Here is a 6,112-nt window from a genome sequence, read left to right on the forward strand (position 1 = left end):
TCGGAGCTGCATATGTTTGGAACAGCCAACAACACTAGGAAACCTAAGGGAACATTATTTAAAGAAGAGTAAATTTGCTGAAATATTAGCCCTAATAGAGCTATTTACGTCCAATAGTTCTCGAGATCTACCCTTTTAAAAAGCAACATTTCATAAAAATGTACTGAAATATCAGTAGTTAGTTAATCTATTTTGAGAAATCTACATCTCAATAACCATTCGACCTACAAATGTCTATTAGCACTCAAATTAAAGCTAAATAATTATACTATAAAGTAGTTTATTACCTTTACCTTTCTAGCAATAGTAGTTTTCACGATATTTGGTAAAATTTATAGATTTATAGTTGTTCGGACAATATGTTTGATTTATGAAAAACTTCATTTCAGAAAACATTCGACGTACAGATGTCTGCCAGTACTCAAATTAAAGCTAGTTAAATTTACCATAAAATAGTTACAAATGTTTATCTTTGAAGGAGGTGTAGTTTTTTATAATATTTGACAAACTAATCTAACAAAATGTTAATATCTAGTTGTACGTATAAAATGTTGGATTTTTGAAAAATATATCTCTAGAACCATAAGACGCTGACATATATCTCATGAACATCATTTAAAGTAGAGTGAATTAGCTAAAATATGAACTCTAGTAAATCTATTTACGTTCAATAGTTCCCAAACTAAAGTTTTTTAAAATCAACATTTCATGAAATATATATCGAAAAATCAGTAATAAATTTATTGTAGGCGACTATTATCTCAGAAACCATGAGACGAACATATGCATTCAACAACTAGCATTCAAATCAAAGCTAGTTTAATGTGCTATGAAATAGTTTAACATTAGATTAATTTTTATTAATATATTCTTGTTTGGGAGTGGTTTAGTTTATTTAAAAACAAATTTGATCCTTTTTTTTCTCAACTTTATTCTTTTCAAAACCTTCCAACGTTTCGACCCTCAGGTCATTTTCAAGGATACCTTTATTTTGTTGTCATTTTCTTTTTTAAAATCTTTAAAATGCCGGCTAATTGCCTTTGTCCCATCTATAACTTTTTCTGTACATTTGCAACCTTAAAACAGTTTAAGGTTGCAAATGTAAATGAAAGAAAGAAGACAAGTGGATTGTAAAAGTTTTAAATTTAAGAAAGAATTATATAGAAAAAGTTATAGATGGAACAAAGGCAATTAGCCTGCATTTTTAAGATTTGAAAAAGGAAATGACATCAAAATGAAGGTATCCTTGAGAATGACCTGAGGGTCGAAACGTTGGAAGGTTTTAAAAAGAATAAAGTTGAGAAAAAAAGGTTCAAATTTGTTTTTAAATAGTTTAACATGTTTATCTTCGTGAGGCTAGGAATTTTTATGATATTATGATGTGAATATGAATTTCGCACATGAAATTCTTTCCAAACAACTAGAAATCAAGTTTAGCAAATATCACTAAACCTACTATATCACCCTAATAAGTGCGACTGCCTTGATCTTAAGGGATAAAATTAGATCTGCCATTTCTAAATATTGCAAGCATCGTCTTGAGTTTCTAAAGATGAGAGTGTATTTTTTGCCAGCGAACTCTTGACGCCCGTTCCAAGAGGTATCCATCCATAACCAGAAATATGATAATTATCATCCTCCATGATTGTCGCCACTGAGCAGAAACCACTAGAGGGGGCCATGTCAAAATCAACAGCCATATCAATTTGGACCCTCTTCTCAAACTAGATCAAGTTAGCAGTTGAGTTCGGGTAGTTAGTAGCTGTGTATTAATAATCAAACTTAATAACCGCTTCGGCTAACTATATCCTCCTTGAGGGCACTTTGGTTGGCTTTAATACCATGGTACCTTAACGTAAGTACCGATTGTGTTTCTTTAATACCTTAGTACCTCAGGCTAAGTACCGTTTGTGTTTCTTTAATACCTTGGTACCTCGGTCTAAGTACCGATTGTGTTACTTCAAATATTTAAATAGGGCATAATGAGGTGTAGATAGTTGACCGTAGATTAATGATTGAAGAAGTTTGTCGGGGGGTGCGGTCAGCAAAGAACAACATAAATAAACAAAACCATATTTATATATTTTATGCCGACGTTTCGACCTGAGTTTCAGGTCTTCTTCGGGGCAATAGAACAAAAGAGATAACAACATTTAGAGAAACATAAAATTGAAAAGGAATAATATACAAACAAATTTGGAATTATACAAAATATTAAATTGAATTATAAATGATGAAAAATTGATAACTGATAATTGAATAGTAAAAAAAATTAAATTGATTGATAATCGTGGAATTAGATGGTAGTAGATTGAAAACAGTGAAAGATGAAATATAATATCATGTAGGTAAGAAGATGTGTACAATATTAGATATGCAAGTAGTGTCTAAAAAACTGAAAAAAAAAATAAATGTAATTATTTTTGTTATTATTATTATAATCCAATAATTTACATTTATAATCATGTTACTGATTAATAGTTTGTTTTCAAAATATGTATTATTAATAAAAGAAAGATATGAATTACTCAGGGGCTCTACCAAACCATCAAATTCCTCCCGCATCCAATCCTTACAATCCAATATCCTTCGTAAAATCTTTGATGCTCCTTTTTACGTTACAAATAAACTCATCCACAAAGACCTTAACATCCTTTTCGTAGCAGATTTGGCACAAAATAGATATGCGTCTTTTCATTCCAAACTCCATATCCATCCTAACCCATTAATTCTTAATCTCTAATCCTTAACAGATCTTCATTTCAACTTTCACTGTTTTCAATCTACTACCATCTAATTCCACGATTATCAATCAATTTAATTTTTTTTATTATTCATTTATCAGTTATCAATTTTTTATCATTTATGATTCAATTCAATATTTTGTATAATTCCAAATTTGTTTGTATAATATTCCTTTTCAATTGTATGTTACTCTAAAGGTTGTTGTTATCTCTTTTGTTCTATAGCCCTGATGAAGACCTGAAACTCAGGTCGAAACGTCAGCATAAAATAAATAAATATGATTTTGTTTATTTATGTTGTTTTTTGCTGACCGCACCCATTTCAATTTCTCCTAGTTTCATCTTACTTTAAAATAAATAACAAATCATCAACAATATTCATAATGGAGTCAATGGAGGATTTTTACATCACACAACTATTCACGACGTTCCACTCCCAGTTATCCACAGTTAGAGGAGCAGTGACTTACAACTTGGGAAACCCAACCTCAACTCGAAGACTAAAGCCCAGCCTGCTTCAGTACATCCTCTTATAAATTCTGTAGTTATCAATTCTATTGTCGTCATAAATTCTAATTTATTTATTTTTTCCCCTCCGTCTTTTTTCAAAAAACTTTAATTTTTGGTTTGTTTTTTCTCATCAGAGGACAATTGTTTATTTCGTTGGGTCTAGGAATGTCGTTATTTCTGTTATTCATTTTTCTCTCTTATTAAAAAGTATTATTTTTGTAATATTATAATATTTTGTATAATTCCAAATTTGTTTGTATACTATTCCTTTTCAATTTTATTTTTTTCTAAATGTTGTTGTTATCTCTTTTGTTCTATAGCTCTAATGAAGACCTGAAACTCAGGTCGAAACGTCAGCATAACATAAATAAATATGGTTTTGTTTATTTATGTTGTTCTTTGCTGACCGCACCCCCCGGACAAACTTCTCCAATAAATAGGGCATAATTTGAATATTTGTAAATCCTTTACAGAAAGAACAAAAATACAATAATTTCAAAATAAACTCCTACGAATGACAGTGGATGCCCCTTGGTTTGTAAGAAATATCCAATTGCATCGGGAACTACAAATTGAATCAATAGATGACTTAATCAAAAAAAGGTTCATAAAATTCCACTCCCAGGTGATTTTATTTGAGTGGGTTCAGCGGGAAAGGATTGCTTTTTTTAGTGTTATGATCTCCTCTTGTGAGATTGTGACATGTACATCGACCAACCTACTCGCTATAATTGTCTGTTTGAAAAGTCAGATAAGTAAGGCTACCATGGAGGGCGGGAGTGGAGATTCCATGCCGTTTTTCTATTTCAGGTGCTTTTTAAATATTGCTCGATTAAACTATCTTAAGTTCTCTCTTTAAGCGAATATTTCAAAAGTGATATAGGACAGTCCCCGGCCAGCGGCTTCTAGGCCAATGTTGTAACCTCCGTCTTCAGCGGACCCAGCCCAGCCCCTTATAATGGCATATGGCAACGGAAGGGCACCAGTTACGTTTTTTAATATATACTTAGGTATATATTAGTACAGTTATATATATATTTACAATAAAAGAGGTAAGAAAAAAAAATATTATAACATAAAATATCATTCAGATTAACTCAAAACTGTCAAATAAAGTCAACAAATTGAAAGGAGCAGCAAATTACAACTTGGGAAATTTAACCTCATCTCGAAGAGAGATTAGACTACTTCACGACTCTTGTTCTAAATCTATTATTTTTTTTTAAATTCTAAATTTTTTTTTTTTAGTCCCTAGTTCCTTAGTTTCTTTTACTTGTAAACTAAGTTAGAACTATCGAACTACTGGACTACAAGGATTCGCTGTGAAAATCTCGATAATGTTCATACTTTTATTTTTTTAATTTATATATTGATATTTACAACTGTACATAAATACATCAAGTAAATTTGAGGAACTCATAATGGTATGGCACAAGCATGTAGAGAAACTACCTTGGTAGCACTCTAAAGACATTTTTACAATATAAGGTCTCAAGGCCATCTTCTTTTCAGATGCCTCGGAAGATTGTGAGGGATTAAAAGAAAAAGCAAGACTAGAAACTAATGGGTTTGAGTGGTTAGGGAGTTTGTAATGGAAGGATTAATATCTGGTTCGGGCTAGATCGGTTACAAATGGATCATTAAGGTCTTTGTGGATGATTTTATTTCTGACAAAGTAGAGAGCATTTAGGATTTTACGAAGGATTTTGGATTCGAAGGTTTAGTAGAGCCCCAAAGCTCAACGCCGTATGTCCGGAATGGCCTTATAATTGTCATGTAAATCAGTCTTTTGTAATGGATTAATGTTCATACTTAAATCAAAATTTATTAAACAAATAAAATCTCATTCCGACATAAGGCGTACATTTACATTCTGATGAAATAACAGCCTGACAAAAAATAAAATTATCTTCAAATGAAAAATGATTTCCAGTAAACAATTTTATGGAAGGTTATAGGTCAAAGGATATACAAAATTTATCCAATTAAAATTTTTCTTAACTAATAATAATGAATTTTCGCGTTTCCTAATCAATTTATTCCCTTATATATTTTTTTCTTTGAGTTTTTCAGGCTTAAATTTGTTCATTCGTATTTCTGTTGTGAATCCAGTCTGTTATGCCGAAAAACAGCCAGCTGAAATAGTTCGTTAGACGTCGCAGCCTCAAAGCATTACTCAATTAAAAATTAACTAACTAGTTGAAACTATAGTTTAAATTAACTAAACTGTCAAGTTAAAATGAACTATTAGTTTTAATGAACTGTCAAGTTCATTATACTGAACGAACGACGAAAGAACTATTCCCGACTCTTCACTTATTACCTTGCTTGCATTTGTAAAACTTTGATTGCACATTTAGAGCCCAAGAGGAGAAAAAAGGAAGTCATTTCACCCCAATTTTTGATTACTTAATTGAAAACTAGGTATAATTACTAGTCAAAACTGATGATTTTGCCAAGTATAGGTAGGGCGAATAAAAAATGGCGGCTGTTTCAAAACCTTAAAATAACATTAATTTTTCATTCGGAGCTCTATATCTTTACAACTACCAACAACAATAGAAAATCTAAGATCGCATCATTTAAAGTACAATAAATTTGCTAAAATGTAAGCGTGTAATATGGAACGTACTGAAATATCAGTAGTTTATGAATTTATTTTGAAAAATCCTTATCTCAAAAACGATTTGACGTACAGATGTTTATTAGCACTCAAATTAAAGTTAGTTTAATGAGCCATAAAGTTGTTTATGACGTTTATTTTCGTAGAAGTAGTAGTTTTCATGAAATTTGTTTAAATAAATTGATTTATAGTTGTTCGGACAAATTTATATTCATATGTGAATATCATAAAAACT

Source organism: Halyomorpha halys, unplaced genomic scaffold, assembly GCF_000696795.3.
Source record: "Halyomorpha halys isolate HHAL.00 unplaced genomic scaffold, Hhal_1.1 Scaffold1126.1, whole genome shotgun sequence".
NCBI classification, from domain to species: Eukaryota; Metazoa; Arthropoda; class Insecta; order Hemiptera; family Pentatomidae; genus Halyomorpha; species Halyomorpha halys.